The sequence below is a fragment of the Dysidea avara genome, chromosome 4 (assembly GCF_963678975.1).
Source record: "Dysidea avara chromosome 4, odDysAvar1.4, whole genome shotgun sequence".
Classification (NCBI taxonomy): Eukaryota; Metazoa; Porifera; class Demospongiae; order Dictyoceratida; family Dysideidae; genus Dysidea; species Dysidea avara.
The window spans coordinates 13,436,740-13,454,711 of record NC_089275.1 but is presented as its reverse complement, the minus strand read 5'-3'; the positions used below and the strand labels follow the sequence as shown (position 1 = coordinate 13,454,711).

Here is a 17,972-nt window from a genome sequence, read left to right as displayed (position 1 = left end):
CCACACCAGATGGACCAGCCGCACCCGTGGTCTGGAGTGCAGCAGAATGAATGACACAGCCATCTAAAGGGTCAAATATTACAGGATGGATGACAGGTGGATTAGCCCAATCTGGCAGTAAACAGTTTACATGTAAAGGCTGTGCAGAAGGATGCTTAGACTTAAGGACATCTCTAACTGAATAAGTTGTGGAATCAACAATAACATTGTCATTCAAATTCAAAACTCCTCCATGTCCCTGTTCATCCAATAGCTGGAGGGCAGCCTTGGTCTTTCCTTCAAATATCAACTTGGCAAATAGACGAGAGGAGTGATCACTTGACCGACGCCCCCATCCAGATTTCAAACGGGCCTGAATAGTTTTGCCCTCGTGTAAGAGACCAAGAAGGTCGCCATTCCTCCAGAGTACCATCCTCTCACCCAGAATTCTTCCATTGTCCACAGGTTTAGAACGAGGAGAAGTACGTTGTAACAAGATTGAGCAGGCCACGAACACAGCCTTGAGGGCAATAGACTCCAAGGCAGAGCCCTGCCCCACAGCACGAAACAATCTTGCCAACTCACAAACAAAGGCCTTACCAGCTGAACCACGAGGTACTTCAAACACATTTCTTCGCCAATGAACCACCTCTCTATAGACAACATTCAGATCTTCACAAAAACTGCTAGAATCTTTAGTTCCCCAAATAAAATCACACTTTGCCACTGGTGGAAACTCAGGAAGTTCAGGACAAGACGGTGACTCCTGAGACAGAGAATCCCGAACTTCAGGAGGACGAGGAGAATCCTGGTGGGGTAGGATGTATAGGGGATTGTGTCCTCACCGGAGAAGGGGGGGCGTCATCAGGAATAATGAAGCGACAGCAACGTTTTCCAGATGAGTCCATGTAGTTTTCTAGAAAATGTTTCAAGGGTTTGTCCCTATAACGGATAGTGGTCTTCCAATTCTTAGCCGCGGCTTTTCCTGCTTCACGCTGAAACTGACATGGCGTAATGGTCTTAGAGTCCAACAAAATACAAAGGCTGGAACCACTGGATAAGTCACCGGTTAACAACTTAGCCTGCAAAGTCCCGCAGACGATATCCAGGGTCCTTGTGGCAGTAGCGTTTTCTGACGCCATTACTCGGGGCACGTGACTCCGTTATACGCACCAGCATTGAAACCGGGTTACTGACCGCTGACCTGGATTAATTAAAATTGATAGCTACACTTTGAGTGGTCGACTAGTGCGTTACGCGTACGCATGTACGAGAGTAGAAATATAAATAACCGGAATGGTTCCACGTAAGTTTCCAGATAGCAAGACACGTTTCCTGCAAGTGGGTGTGGCTTTAGCATACCTAGCACACCTTTATAACGAATTCCTAAAGAGTGGGCGTGGCTCACGAAAAAGCTTGCCTGATGCAAAACTAGACCATGTCTCATACGACGATTAGTAGGCGTGGCTCAGTAGATTCTTCCATACCTATACAGACAAATGGGCGTGACTTAACGTATGGCTGCAGTCATCTGATTAGTGCACGTAGCTCACGAAAGAAGCTGGGTTGCATCTTCGCTTGACTATGACGCGTTTATACACTTCTGCATCGTCCCAACCAATTAATTTGCTTCGCACGTGATCCAATCCAGGTCAGACCCGGGCAAAATGTGAACCGGTTTCAACGCTGATACGTACCCTACGCTCTATTAAGGAGTGTCGACCTATTTTCAAGAAATTAAGCTCATTGTTTAATAATTATACCAACCGATTATGACGGCATAGAACTCTACTTCAGTGTTATGCCGGCACATTTGAACCCATGCAAGCCTAAGCTTCTGCATACCATGCATAGTGACTGTGGAGTTGCTGGTATGCTTCAGTGCATCTCAGTAGCCCTCAAAATCTCCACTGACATCCCTGAGGCTGAAAGAATGCATGTGAGCAGCCTAAAATCTTTAGAAAAAAGGTGAAATAACACAAGAGGAAAGAAACATCACAGATATGGTTTATCCATCCAAACATCTCCAACCAACTCGATCTGCAAAGAAAGAAAAATGTAGTAACATAATGCACATATTATTTATAAATGCCAAAAATATTTGCCCATAAGTTACCATTATCATGATAGCTGTAGCTTATAGAATATTTCTAACTAAGCTTATAGCCATTCACAGGTTCAAAGACAACAATGGTACAATCCCGTTCTAGCAACTACGCTTAGTAATTAATTTGGAAATACAGTATTAGAAAGTGTATATGCGACCGAATTTGACAACACAAGGCTTCCACACACATCCAATTTTCTGTTTTAACCAACTGTAACTTGACTACTGACCTAAACTTTCACACAATTCTTCCATAGGATTGTAAAATAACAGGTCAAAATTTGAAACTAATGGCATACTCCTACATTGAGGTATGGTGCTTCAAAGTCATAAAAGTGGATGTGTGTGGAAGCCTTGTTTTGTCAAATTCAGTCACATATAATTGTACAAAAACTTTAAACTGATAAAAACATGGTAGAACATACCTTATTACAAGTGCACCGCATAGAAATATCTAAAACCTACTAAGGATGATCTGTGGAGAAAGAAAGAGTGTAGTAATACTGCATGTTCATGTAGTTATATACCAGATTGATACTACTTGCATAATTATATCTAAAGTCTTTGTATACCACCTGTATTTTACAACAAAATGTGGTGATAAGTTACCATCATTGTGGTAGCTGTAATTTAGAATATTTCTTACTAAGCATATAGCCATTCACAGGTTCAAAGACAGCAATGGTCCAAACCCGTTCTAGCAACTACGTTTAGTAAGTAATTTGGAAGTACTGCAGTATTAGAAACTGGTACAAAAACTTTAAACTGATAAAACATGGTAGAACATACCTTATTAAAAGTACGCCCCATAGAAACATCTAAAACCTACTAAGGATGATCTGTGGAGAAAGAAAGAGTGTAGTAATACTGCATGTACATGTAGTTATATACCAGATCGATACCACTTGCATAATTATATTAAAGTCTTTGTATACCACCTGTATTTTACAACAAAATGTGGTGCTAAGTTACCATCATTGTGGTAGCTGTAATTTAGAATATTTCTTACTAAGCATATAGCCATTCACAGGTTCAAAGACAGCAATGGTCCAAACCCGTTCTAGCAACTACGTTTAGTAAGTAATTTGGAAGTACTGCAGTATTAGAAATTGGTACAAAAACTTTAAACTGATAAAACATGGTAGAACATACCTTATTAAAAGTACGCCCCATAGAAACATCTAAAACCTACTAAGGATGATCTGTGGAGAAAGAAAGAGTCTAGTAATACTGCATGTGCATGTAGTTATATACCAGATTGATACTACTTGCATAATTATATTAAAGTCTTTGTATACCACCTGTATTTTACAACAAAATGTGGTGATTCGTTACCATAATTGTGGTAGCTGTAATTTAGAATATTTCTTACTAAGCATATAGCCATTCACAGGTTCAAAGACAACAATGGTCCAAACCCGTTCTAGCAACTACGTTTAGTAAGTAATTTGGAAGTACAGTAGTAGAAACTATATATAATGGTACAAAGACTTTAAACTAATAAAACATGGTAGAACATACCTTACTAAAAGTACGCCCCATAGAAACATCTAAAATCTACTAAGGATGATCTGTGGAGAAAGAAAGAGTGTAGTAATACTGCATGTGCATGTAGTTATATACCAGATTGATACTACTTGCATAATTATATTAAAGTCTTTGTATACCACCTGTATTTTACAACAAAATGTGGTGATACATTACCATCATTGTGGTAGCTATAATTTAGAATATTTCTTACTAAGCATATAGCCATTCACAGGTTCAAAGACAGCAATGGTCCAAACCCGTTCTAGCAACTACGTTTAGTAAGTAAATTGGAAGTACAGTAGTAGAAACTATATATAATGGTACAAAGACTTTAAACTAATAAAACATGGTAGAACATACCTTACTAAAAGTACGCCCCATAGAAACATCTAAAACCTACTAAGGATGATCTGTGGAGAAAGAAAGAGTGTAGTAATACTGCATGTGCATGTAGTTATATACCAGATTGATACTACTTGCATAATTATATTAAAGTCTTTGTATACCACCTGTATTTTACAACAAAATGTGGTGATAAGTTACCATCATTGTGGTAGCTATAATTTAGAATATTTCTTACTAAGCATATAGCCATTCACAGGTTCAAAGACAGCAATGGTCCAAACCCGTTCTAGCAACTACGTTTAGTAAGTAATTTGGAAGTACAGTAGTATAATGGTACAAAGACTTTAAACTGATAAAACATGGTAGAACATACCTTACTAAAAGTACGCCTCATAGAAACATCTAAAACCTACTAAGGATGATCTGTGGAGAAAGAAAGAGTGTAGTAATACTGCATGTGCATGTAGTTATATACAAGTGCATAATTATATCTAAGGTCTTTGGGGCACCTGTACTTTACACCAAAATGGGGTGATATGTAAGTTACCATCATTATGGTAGCTCTAGTTTGAAATATATCTTACTAAGCATATAGCCATTCACAGGTTCAAAGACAGCAATGGTCCAAACCCGTTCTAGCAACTACCCTTAGTAAGTAATTTCAGAGTATGCTATAATCAATTGAAGAAAATAAAAGTGGTATAAATACTTTAAACCAATATAAACATGGTTAGAATGTTCATACCTCAAAGTACATCGATCACTTTGCCTCAATCTTCAATCAACTAGGGATGATCTGTGGAGAAGTAAATGTATTATAAGACACACGTAGTCTCACAAACATTAAGATGCTTAAGTAAACTTTATAGTTTACAGAAGATTTAGCTGACCATAAGACTGATGACTAATGTTGATATGTAATTCACTTGCTTGTCAGCATAATAATTTATTGTTAGTTGTTAATAAACAAGATCACTAAGCACAAATACATGAAGGTTTTCATGTGCTATGGCAGTTCTATATATGGCAATAAAAATTTTCATTTTATTAACAGAAGAGAGGTGAATATAGTTTAGGTTAAAAATGATAAAAGAATTACATTCAGTATTAATTCTTCATAGAAGTTGCAGACCTTTGCGTGGATCTCATTAGTAACAGAAAATCCCTTCAATATAAAAGTACTGGTGATATTCCTATGTACGCAATATATTTACTATAGCTATTCAGCTGTGTTTAGGCCTAATACCAGCCAGGCCAACATTACTGGATTAAAGTTCATTCAAGCACCTGACATCGATCATCCCTTACCACTGCAATAACTAGGTCCTTAGATAATAGAAACAACACTAGCCTAAAGCTATGCGCACCTTGCAACAATAGCAATAGCTAGCAACTCTACACATAAAGGGTCTCATTCTGTCCTCAGGCTACATGTGAAAATAAAATAAATGTTGTAACAGAGATATACTTACCACAATGATCTTTAAATTCTGAATTAGAATTGCTCATCAACTATCCATCTATCCTTTCTTGTTCTGGCTGCCATAGTTTACAAACACCTCACAACTATATATTATTCTGTTTAACCATACCATTGTTGCTGGATGTTGTTGAATGTAACCCAGAATACATCCTCTGTCACTTTACTTGAACTAACATTCCCTCTAGACTCAGTAAACTTCCAATCTCATTCTGTTAGATTAGATAACAAGACAAGACTGAGTATCATCAATATTACTTACAGAATTTTACTACAATCTGTCAATTTCCAGCAATTCATGAAATAATTGTAAATAGCGTGCTGATTCAAAACATCAAAATTTTACTTTGTACTAGTGATGCACTGATTAATCGGTAAATAATCGTAAATTGGTTTATTGGCCACATTTCAGCAATATCGGTATCAGTAATTATTAGTAGATTATTTAGCTGATTAATTTTACTGACCCTGATGGTATTGTTTTCATAAGAATAACGCAAAAATGAAGTTTAAAAATGGCAATTTTACAAAATAATATTATGTGTGAAATTTTGGTAAACATAAACATTCGATCAGTTATCGGTATTGGCCATTATATGATTTTCAATATCGGCTAATCAGATAATCAGCAAAATCTCTTATCGGTACATCATTACTTTGTACAACTGTTTATAGCTAGCATTCAGACAGACACACAGCTTGTCAGTGTATGACATGCTCGCAAAATATTTTCATGTTTGGGAACTGTAGTGAATGGTCAACAACTTAACTGTGTTCGCTTTTTTTTATTCGGCTGTACACGTACACGTACACACACACACACCTTTCTGTGGCCACTTATACTATGATGATCCGACTGTGGTTGCAAGAGACCTAGGTCTCATAACACAGCAAAAATAGTGCTCCAATACAACCTATATGAACTCTGTCTTTAATCAGCATTAAAACAACTAATTCAAAAAGTCCCTGCATTGAGAGAAAATGGACCTGTGACAAACCTATATCCAATGCTCAGTATTGGGTCTTGTGCATGGTCTCATTTCAGTTGTCTATGCATAGGTAAAGACCAAAATATAGACGGCATAAACACAGGCAGTATGAATTACGAATTGTAATATATTACTAGTATTAGTATTTGTCTTACAGGAAAGAAGGCTCAAGGAGCCTGTAAAGCCTGATCTGTACAAAAAGAATTACGCTGCATGGACTTATCTCATTTATTCTTTCTCTCCTCAATACTGAAACTAGCCTCGAAACTAGCACACCTAGCCTACACGAGACGCCGAAAAAGATGGTGGTGAAATCAGCAAACCTGTGTTAGTATGTATAGATAATCACCAAGCATAGCAGTAAAGTCAAGTTACCTTCCTCGGTTCATTCCCGCCACGTAGCTTGTTCTCCCGGTGGACTAGTGAAGATGTGGTCACCGAATACGCCCGGATTGTATAGTAAACGCACGTGATCACGAGATAGCAGCGGAAGATTTTGAAAGCCGGCCCAACAGTGAACATGAGGCTCGACGTAAGCTCTACATGTGTCAATTGCTTTCTAAGGTATCGAAACCATGACACAGTGGAAGAGTTGCTGTGTAGCTGCATAGTAGTTACGCCGGATATACTAAACGAGCTAGATACTCCACGCCGGGCAGTCGCTGGTCAGTGTGATGACAGAACACCGTAACTGGGATGAGCCAGCGTGGATTTTAATTTTTGTACGTTACATATTACTTAAGTAAAAATAGACGTAAATTTAAGTTGAAATATTTCCTAGCAAAGAAGGGTTTACATTGGCATCCAATCATGACGCGGAAGAAATAAACAGTTGACCGCAATCTTGAATGTCTTCCTACAGGTAAATGTGTTCTATGATGTTGGTTCCACAAAGGGACGATTTTAGACTACTGTACTTAAAGCTGTGCCTACACATGCAGCGTTGATCATCTTCAAGGAATTCAGTTGTGCATGTGTACTGAAAAATCTCGGATTAGGTATGTACAAAAAAAATTGGAGTGTTATCTGTTGTTTTTCATATAAAGCAGGTGTAAATCAATTTCATTTCCACCTGTAATGTGCTTATGAGATTATCGTATTGGTCATCCACTTGTCCTCTGTTAACATCAAATGTCGAGCTGGCCTACTCTAAGGTTACCATGAATGTGGCACTCTCAAGTGATTTGTTCAGTAGTCGGTAATTCTAGCCAGTACTGGGGTGGTGGTAAGGGCAGTCCATCAGTCTGAAGAAAAGAAATCATTGCTCTGGCACAGGTAAAATTTGATCCAGGTCATGTCTCAGTTCAGGGGCGTAGCCAGGGGGGGTTCAAAGGGTTCGGACGAACCCCCTTTTCAGAGTTAAGTTTTTTAAATCGCGATACTGGTTAACTAGAACTGAATTAACTTACACAAATCCAATGAAATGGATAGCTACAGGTCTTCAGGCAGAGGAATTCAAGTACCTCTACTCGCTATTGCGAATGAATTTATAAGAATACACATGTTTACACGTGTACACGTGTTTACATGTGCACACCTACGAAATAAATGAAGCGTAAAAGTGCTACATCAGGTGGCATTCTAAAGTTTTTTTCGAAAAGAATCCATGCAGAATCTAGAAGGCCAGATTCTAGTAAGTTGTAGCACATAGGCATATTTCTGTGCAAGAATTTTGTGGCTAATTGCACTATAATGCATCATAATTAATGTACTTTTTGCATAAAATATAGCGATTTGCTGAGTTTTGATTTATTAAAATATTGAAAGTCTCTCAGCGGCTGGGGGCTGCGCCCCCAGACCCCTGCTTCTAGTAACTCAATGCTGGTACTGGAACCCCCCTTCAAAATATCCTGGCTACGCCCCTGCAGTTGTAATAAAGTTCAGTTTCACAGGGTCATTCTTCTGTCACATGTTATTGTGCTTCGTTTCTTCTATGTTCTCTGTCAGCAACTGCACACTGGTCCATTTCCTGTAAGTATAGTACAATACAACAATAATGGACAAAACAGTATGCATAAAGTTAATGCACTTTAACTATTTTGTACTATTCGACATATGCTACATAATTATTATTTTAATGTATACAGGGGAAGTTGTACTATGCTATCAGCAACAAAAAAAATTGTCTGTGTGGTGCTCGATTCAGTCAGGTAATAAAAGATCAATGTGTTGCTTATATTAACTGCTCTTAAACCATTGCAGGCAATGAGCAAGGGATACTTACAGTTTATAGCTGAACAAGCCGACACATGTAGCTAGCTACTTTCACTGTCACGGGACAGCAGCATGCAGCCACCTTCGCGAGTCCGCGATGACAAAAAGATTGAACCTACTTAACGATTTTAATTGTGCAAAATTAATGGTTGTACCATCAGTTGACCTCTATTCTATAATTGTGACCGGGCCTGCAATAATAGGTCATGTGGGCACATGATTTTTGTCTACTTTTTCACACTTTCATCACTCATAACTTCTTGTATCATTATGCTATGGAATTGCAAATTTCAGCTTTTAGTAGGCGTTTAATTGGCATCATGATGCAAGTTACAGAATGAAAATATACTTCTTCAGTACTGAGATATGACTTGTAGAATGATGGGGTGTATTTTGTGCCCACATGCCCTGTTTTCGCAGGCCCGGTCACAATTAACAATAATCGTTGTACCCTTATATGGCGAACAATGAATAATCTATTAGCACTATACGACTGTAGACGTCGCGTGATACGAGGCACGATACGAGCCTCGTCTAAAGGAGTGGTACCATTACGACAGATACGCTTTTAGACGAAGAATATAGACGTTCGCGTATTCATATCGTCTAGTAAAAAAAGACGACGTTAGATACGTATGTACGCGCCGCGTATCAGGGTAGCTGAAATGCTGTGCGAGCTAAAAACCAACAGTGTGTAACAATTACGCAATCGAGATTAGCTAATAAAAAAACGACTGCTTGCCACGCCTACCAGATAAACCGCTTGGGGTAATGCTTTGAAAATCGTTGTACAGATGGAGTAATCATCTTAGAAAGGTTCATCAATGGTGTAGAAGAATCAGACTTAAAGCCACGGAGTTATAACACGAAATCCAACTTGGTGCGGCAAGTGCGAGATCGAGATACTCTAATAGAGCAGTCATCCTAATAGAGCAGTCACCCTGAAGAGAATTCAAGAGATCAGCTAGAAATAAGAAACCTGTATAGAGATCAGCTACACACAAGTCATCCTGTAGAGAAATCAGATAGAAGAAGTTACCTTGTAGGGAGTTCATGCAACTATGGAAAGGGATAGTTCAGCTAGAAAAAATCGCCTTGTAGAGTTCAGCTACAAAGAAACCACCATGTAGAGAGTTCAGCTATAAACAAATCGCCCTGTGGAGAGATCAATAGAAGAAGTTACCTTACAGAGAGTTCAGCTACAAAGAAACCATCATGTAGAGAGTTCAGCTACAAACAAATCTCCCTGTAGAGAGATTAGCTAAAAGAAGTTACCTTGTAGAGAGTTCAGCTACAAAGAAACCATCATGTATAGAGTTCAGCTACAAAAAAATCTCCCTGCAGAGAGATCAGCTAGAAGAAGTTACCTTGTAGAGAGTTCAGCTTCAAACAAATCACCGTGTAGAAAGATCAGCTAGAAGAGGTCACCTTGTAGAGAGTTCAGTTACAAAAATACCACCATGCAGAGAGCTCAGCTACAAACTAGTGACCTTGTAGAGACATCAGCTAGAAGAAGTTACCTTGTAGAGAGTTCAGCTACAAAGAAACCATTCTTTAAAGAGCACAGCTGCAAACAAATCACCTGTAAAGAATTCAGCTACAAATAAATTACCCTGTAGAAAGATGAGCTAGAAATAGTTACCTTGTAGAGAGTTCAGTTACAAAGAAACCACCATGTAGAGAATTCAGCTACAAACTAGTGACCCTGTAAAGACATCAGCTAGAAGAAGTTACCTTGAGAGAGTTCAGCTACAAAGAAACCATTATTTAAAGAACTCAGCTGCAAACAAATCACCTATACAGAATTCAGCTACAAACAAATCATCATGTAGAGAGATCAGCTAGAAGAAATTAACTTGTAGAGAGTTCAGCTACAAAGAAACCATCATTTAGAAAGTTCAGCTTTAAACAAATCACCTGTAGAGAGTTCAGCTACAAACAAATCTCCCTGTAGAGAGATCAGCTACAAACAAATCACCCTGTAGAGATATCAGCTAGAAGAAGTTACCTTGTAGAGAGTTCAGCTACAAAGAAACCACCATGTAGAGAGTTCAGCTGCAAAGAAATCACCCTGTATAAAATTCTGCCACGAACAAATTGCCCTGTAGAAAGATCAGTTAGAAGAAGTTACCTTGTAGAGAGTTCAGCTACAAAGAAACCATTTTGTAAAGAGCTCAGCTGCAAACAAATCACCTGTACAGAATTCAGCTACGAACAAATCACCCTGTAGAGAGATCAGCTATAAGAAGTTACCTTGTAGATAGTTCAGCTACAAACAAATCTCCCTGTAGAGAGATCAGCTAGAAGAAATTACCTTGTAGAGAGTTCAGCTGCCAAGAAATCACCCTGTAGAAAATACAGCCACAAACATATTGCCCTGTAGAAAGATCAGTTAGAAGAAGTTACCTTTTAGAGAGTTCAGCTACAAAGAAACCACCCTGTAGAGAGATCAGCTAGAAGAAGTTACCTTGTAGATCGTTCAGCTACAAACAAATCACCCTGTAGAGAGATCAGCTAGAAGAAGTTACCTTGTAGATAGTTCAGCTACAAAGAAACTACCATGTAGAGAGTTCAGCTGCAAAGAAATCACCCTGTATAAAATTCTGCCACAAACAAATTGCCCTGTAGAAAGATCAGTTAGAAGAAGTTACCTTGTAGAGAGTTCAGCTACAAAGAAACCATTCTGTAAAGAGATCAGCTGCAAACAAATCACCTGTACAGAATTCAGCTACGAACAAATCACCCTGTAGAGAGATCAGCTATAAGAAGTTACCTTGTAGATAGTTCAGCTACAAACAAATCTCCCTGTAGAGAGATCAGCTAGAAGAAATTACCTTGTAGAGAGTTCAGCTGCCAAGAAATCACCCTGTAGAAAATACAGCCACAAACAAATTGCCCTGTAGAAAGATCAGTTAGAAGAAGTTACCTTTTAGAGAGTTCAGCTACAAAGAAACCACCCTGTAGAGAGATCAGCTAGAAGAAGTTACCTTGTAGATCGTTCAGCTACAAACAAATCACCCTGTAGAGAGATCAGCTAGAAGAAGTTACCTTGTAGAGAGTTCAGCTACAAAGAAACTACCTTGTAGAGAGTTCAGCTGCAAAGAAATCACCCTGTATAAAATTCTGCCACAAACAAATTGCCCTGTAGAAAGATCAGTTAGAAGAAGTTACCTTGTAGAGAGTTCAGCTACAAAGAAACCATTCTGTAAAGAGCTCAGCTGCAAACAAATCACCTGTACAGAATTCAGCTACGAACAAATCACCCTGTAGAGAGATCAGCTATAAGAAGTTACCTTGTAGATAGTTCAGCTACAAACAAATCTCCCTGTAGAGAGATCAGCTAGAAGAAATTACCTTGTAGAGAGTTCAGCTGCCAAGAAATCACCCTGTAGAAAATACAGCCACAAACAAATTGCCCTGTAGAAAGATCAGTTAGAAGAAGTTACCTTTTAGAGAGTTCAGCTACAAAGAAACCACCCTGTAGAGAGATCAGCTAGAAGAAGTTACCTTGTAGATCGTTCAGCTACAAACAAATCACCCTGTAGAGAGATCAGCTAGAAGAAGTTACCTTGTAGAGAGTTCAGCTACAAAGAAACTACCTTGTAGAGAGTTCAGCTGCAAAGAAATCACCCTGTATAAAATTCTGCCACAAACAAATTGCCCTGTAGAAAGATCAGTTAGAAGAAGTTACCTTGTAGAGAGTTCAGCTACAAAGAAACCATTTTGTGAAGAGCTCAGCTGCAAACAAATCACCTGTACAGAATTCAGCTACGAACAAATCACCCTGTAGAGAGATCAGCTAGAAGAAGTTACCTTGTAGATAGTTCAGCTACAAAGAAACTACCATGTAGAGAGTTCAGCTGCAAAGAAATCACCCTGTATAAAATTCTGCCACAAACAAATTGCCCTGTAGAAAGATCAGTTAGAAGAAGTTACCTTGTAGAGAGTTCAGCTACAAAGAAACCATTTTGTAAAGAGATCAGCTGCAAACAAATCACCTGTACAGAATTCAGCTACGAACAAATCACCCTGTAGAGAGATCAGCTAGAAGAAGTTGCCTTGTAGATAGTTCAGCTACAAACAAATCTCCCTGTAGAGAGATCAGCTAGAAGAAATTACCTTTTAGAGAGTTCAGCAACAAAGAAACCACCATGTAGAGAGCTCAGCTGCAAAGAAATCACCCTGTAGAAAATTCTACCAGAAACAAATTGCCCTGTAGAAAGATCAGTTAGAAGAAGTTACCTTTTAGAGAGTTCAGCTACAAAGAAACCATTCTGTAAAGAGCTCAGCTGCAAACAAATCACCTGTACAGAATTCAGCTACAAACAAATCACCCTGTAGAGAGATCAGCTAGAAGAAGTTACCTTGTAGACAGTTCAGCTGCAAACAAATCTCCCTGTAGAGAGATCAGCTAGAAGAAATTACCTTGTAGAGAGTTCAGCTACAAAGAAACCATCATGTGGAATAGTTCAGCTGCAAAGAAATCACTGCTGCCCAAATTTCAAGGCAATAGTTCTTTCCAATCTGAAGTTATCAATTGTCAAAGTTGGCAAATTGGATGTGTGTGGAAGGCCCCTTTTCGCAAATCCAGTCACATATGTATTATATATAATTTGTACATTTACTGATAAAGTATTTAAAGTACATCTACTTCATCTTTTCTTCTTCCTGTAGTAAAGAAAAAAACATAGGTTAAAAAAGTCCCAAAGCTGGCCATAGGCCGGCTTTGGGGTATACAAATACAAAAAGAAATGAAATTTAATCCAAAACAGCCAAGCTGTAAAAAAAATGTGCGGCCCTCAGAAAGGCTATGGTGAAAAAAGATGTGAAATCCAAGGTGGCGGCCAAGAAATGGCTGTGATGGTAGGTTAATGGTAAAAATTTTAATAACGACAATTCAGGTGAATTTTTGTGCCGCTTCACAAAACTTACCTGAATTGTCATTATTAAAATTTTTACCATTAACCTACCATCACAGCCATTTCTTGGCCGCCACCTTGGATTTCACATCTTTTTTCACCATAGCCTTTCTGAGGGCCGCACACTTTTTTTACAGCTTGGCTGTTTTGGATTAGATACTAAATACAGCAGCATGAATGGATGCAAAAATAACATAATACACCATTCATTGAACTATGTATTGACATCAGAAAGGCTTCAATTTTGCTACAAACAATTAAGTGTAGTGAGGTTGTGTCTTGTATACCCAAGTACGTGACATAAATTCAGGAGTTCTACAGATTCCCATGCATTACTTAAAAACTGCTGACTGTAGCAATAGAAGCTCCTACACTCAGTTTTGCATCACCACATTTATGTAATGCTACAATGTGTAGAAATATTAATAAGTCCCTTATTACAATGACAAATCTGTTAGTAACTACTTCATATTCGTATGAATAGTCTATTAGAGTGCACTTGACTGCTCTATTAGAGTATTGGTGACTGCTCTATTACAGTATCTCGATCTATAATATTTCAATATCCCCTCTGTATGTATCTAGATCCTTACCTGGATCCCTGGATCATGTTTACAGTAGTTAATACGTATCAACACCGCGGTATTCTTGATATCGTGATAATATCGTTTCCAAGAATTTTGACGGTATTGTTTCATCAGAATATCGCGGTTTGACGATATAACTGAGATACCGCCCATCCCTAGTCCCGGGAAATTTCATGTGTATGGACATTTCCTCTGCCAAACATTTTACATGCTTTGTTAGCTATAGATTTCCTGGTATTCAGAAATTTGACATTTACATGAGATTTCCTAACTCAAGGACACATGATGGATTTTTTTCCTTACTTTGGCCCCTTTTCTGTTACACCTTATTCAGTCAGTAAGTTAAGTCACTAGGTCTAAGTCCTTGTAGGTTAGGTAATCCTAAGGCTGCAGCACATGTTGCTGTCAGACCTTCAGTGCTGGTCACTGTAAAGTGCTAATAATAAATACTTTAGGTTTAAGGAAGAAAATCCATCCCTCCTGGAGGAAGACTGAGTGTGGCCCCGACTAGACATTGGGTGACCTGCAGTTCGAATCCTGGGGCTGGAGGGATTTTTTTTCCTTACTTTGGCCCCTTTTCTGTTACACCTTATTCAGTCAGTAAGTTAAGTCACTAGGTCTAAGTCCTTGTAGGTTAGGTAATCCTAAGGCCGCAGCACATGTTGCTGTCAGACCTTCAGTGCTGATCACTGTAAAGTGCTAATAATAATAATAATAATAATAAATTATGCAGTGAGATTTCCTACACTATTCAGAAATTTGACATTTACATGAGATTTCCTGAGTCAAGGACACATGATATGCAGTGAGATTTTCTATACTATTAAGAAATTCACCATGAGACTTCCAGGACACATGGCTTGCAGTGAGAGTTTCTATAATATACAGAAATTTGACATTTACATGAGATTTCATTACCTATAGCATTAGTTTTGAGTGTGTATCACCTAACATTATAGTCCTTTGACTGAATGTTTCATATTGTCTATATAGTTTACTTTATATCACAAAATATTTCTCCATAGACTATGGACTGTACTACTCAAAACTACCTGCTAGAAAGAACATCAAATAATATACCAACATAATAGGTGTGAGTGCTATACCAGCATTTTACTTGTATTATTATTATCTAATCCAAAACAGCTAAGCTGTAAAAAAAGTGTGCGGCCCTCAGAAAGGCTATGGTGAAAAAAGATGTGAAATCCAAGGTGGCGGCCAAGAAATGGCTGTGATGGTAGGTTAATGGTAAAAATTTTAATAATGACAATTCAGGTAAGTTTTGTGAAGTGGCACAAAAATTCACCTGAATTGTCGTTATTAAAATTTTTACCATTAACCTACCATCACAGCCATTTCTTGGCCGCCACCTTCGATTTCACATCTTTTTCCACCATAGCCTTTCTGAGGGCCACACACTTTTTTTACAGCTTAGCTGTTTTGGATTAGATTTCATTTCTTTTTGTATTTGTATACCCCAAAGCCGGCCTATGGCCAGCTTTGGGACTTTTTTAACCTATGTTTTTTTTCTTTACTACAGGAAGAAGAAAAAATGAAGTAGATGTACTTTAAATATTTTATCAGTAAATGTACAAATTATATATTATAATACATATGTGACCGGATTTGCGAAAGGGGTCTTCCACACACATCCAATTTGCCAACTTTGACAATTGATAACTTCAGATTGGAAAGAGCTATTGCCTTGCAATTTGGGCAGTGCTGAGCACCACTATAGCTGAATACATGGTGAAATTTTCAGGTTAATTTATTAGTTGAACACTGAGTTATGGTATCCAACGTTTACAGAATTGGATGTGTGTGGAAGACCTCTTTTCGCAAATCCGGTCACATTATATTGATTACAGAAATCTCCATGGTGGTTTCTTTGTAACTGAACACTCTACAAGGTGACTTCTTCTAATTGCTCTCTCTACAGGGTGAATTGTTTGTAGCTGAATGATCTACAAGGTAACTTCTTCTAGCTGATCTCTCTACAGGGTGATGTGTTTGTAGCTGAATTCTGTACAGGTGATTTGTTTGCAGCTGAGATCTTTACAGAATGGTTTCTTTGTAGCTGAACTCTCTAAAAGGTAACTTCTTCTAACTGATCTTTCTACAGGGCAATTTGTTTCTGGCAGAATTTTCTACAGGGTGATTTGCTTGCAGCTGAACTCTTTACATGGTGGTTTCTTTGTAGCTGAACTCTCTACAAGGTAATTTCTTCTAGCTGATCTCTCTACAGGGAGATTTGTTTGTAGCTGAACTATCTACAAGGTAACTTCTTATAACTGATCTCTCTACAGGGTGATTTGTTCGTAGCTGAATTCTGTACAGGTGATTTGTTTGCAGCTGAGCTCTTTAAAGAATGGTTTCTTTGTAGCTGAACTCTCTACAGGATGATTTTTTTGTAGCTGAAATCCCTACAAGGTAACTTCTTCTAGCTGATCTTTCTACAGGGCGATTTGTTTGTAGCTGAGTTCTCTACAGGGTGTTTGTTTGCAGCTGAATTCTCTACATGGTGGTTTCTTTATAGCTGAACTCTCTACAAGGTGACTTCTTCTAGCTGATCTCTGTACAGGTGATTTGTTTGTAGCTGAACTCTCTACAGGTGATTTGTTTGTAGCTGAACTCTCTACAAGGTGATACTTCTAGGTGATCTCTCTACAGGATTCCTTGTTTCTAACTGAACTCTCAACAGGGTGATCTGTTCATAGCTGAACTTTCTACTGGGTGATTTGTTTGCAGCTGAACTCTCTAAATGGTGGTTTCTTTGTAGCTGAACTCTTTACAAGGTAATTTCTTTTAACTGAATCTCTCTAAAGGGTGATCTGTTCATAGCTGAACTTTCTACAGGGTGATTTATTTGCAGCTGTACTCTCTACAAGGTGAATTCTTCTAGCTGAACTCTCTACAGAGTGATTGATTTTTTGCAGCTGAACTCTCTACATGGTGGTTTCTTTGTAACTGAACTCTCTACAGGGTGATTTGTTTGTAGCTGAACTCTCTACAGGGTGATCTGTTCGTAGCTGAACTCCCTATAAGGTAACTTCTTCTAGCTAATCTTTCTACAGGGCGATTTGTGTGTAGTTGAGTTCTCTACAGGATGATTTGTTTGCAGCTGAACTCTCTACATGGTAGTTTCTTTGCAGCTGAACTCTCTACAATGTGACTTCTTCTAGCTGAACTCTCTACAAGGTGACTTGGTTCTAGCTGAACTCTCTACAGATGATTTGTTTGCAGCTGAACTCTCTACATGGTGGTTTCTTTGTAACTGAACTCTCTGCAAGGTGACTTCTTCTAGCTGATCTCTCTACAGGGAGAATTGTTTGTAGCTTAACTCTCTACAGGTGATTTGTTTGCAGCTGAACTCTCTACATGATGGTTACTTTGTAGCTGAACTCTCTACAAGATAATTTCTTCTAGCTGATCTCTCTACAGGACGATTTGTTTGTAGCTGAACTCTCTACATGATGGTTTCTTTGTAGCTGAACTCTCTACAAGGTGATTTCTTCTATAGCTGATCTTTCTACAGGGTGATTTGTTTGTAGCTGAACTCTATACATGATGGTTTCTTTGTAGCTAAACTCTCTATAAGGTGAGTTCTTCTATAGCTGATATTTCTACAGGGTGATTTGTTTGTAGCTGAACTCTCTACATGTGATTTGTTTGCGGCTGAATTCTCTACATGATGGTTTCTTTGTAGCTGAACTCTCTACAAGGTAACTTCTTCTAGCTGATCTCTTTACAGGGTGAATTGTTTGTAGCTGAACAATCTACAAGGTAATTTCTTCTAACTGATCTCTCTACAGGATGATTTGT

At 38.3% G+C, this 17,972-nt stretch overlaps 1 protein-coding gene and 1 long non-coding RNA gene across 7 annotated transcripts in view; one reads left to right on the top strand and one right to left on the bottom strand.

Moving 5' to 3' along the window:
- Positions 1-17,972, bottom strand: part of LOC136253062 (long-chain-fatty-acid--CoA ligase ACSBG2-like) — a 318,134-nt gene that overhangs the window by 259,636 nt on the left and 40,526 nt on the right. The gene's annotated exons all lie outside the window — the stretch shown is intronic.
- Positions 6,899-9,029, top strand: LOC136252936 (uncharacterized). Its single transcript, XR_010699856.1, has 7 exons — positions 6,899-7,152; positions 7,212-7,292; positions 7,372-7,428; positions 7,480-7,705; positions 8,323-8,401; positions 8,518-8,580; positions 8,633-9,029. It is a non-coding gene; the product is annotated as an uncharacterized lncRNA (long non-coding RNA).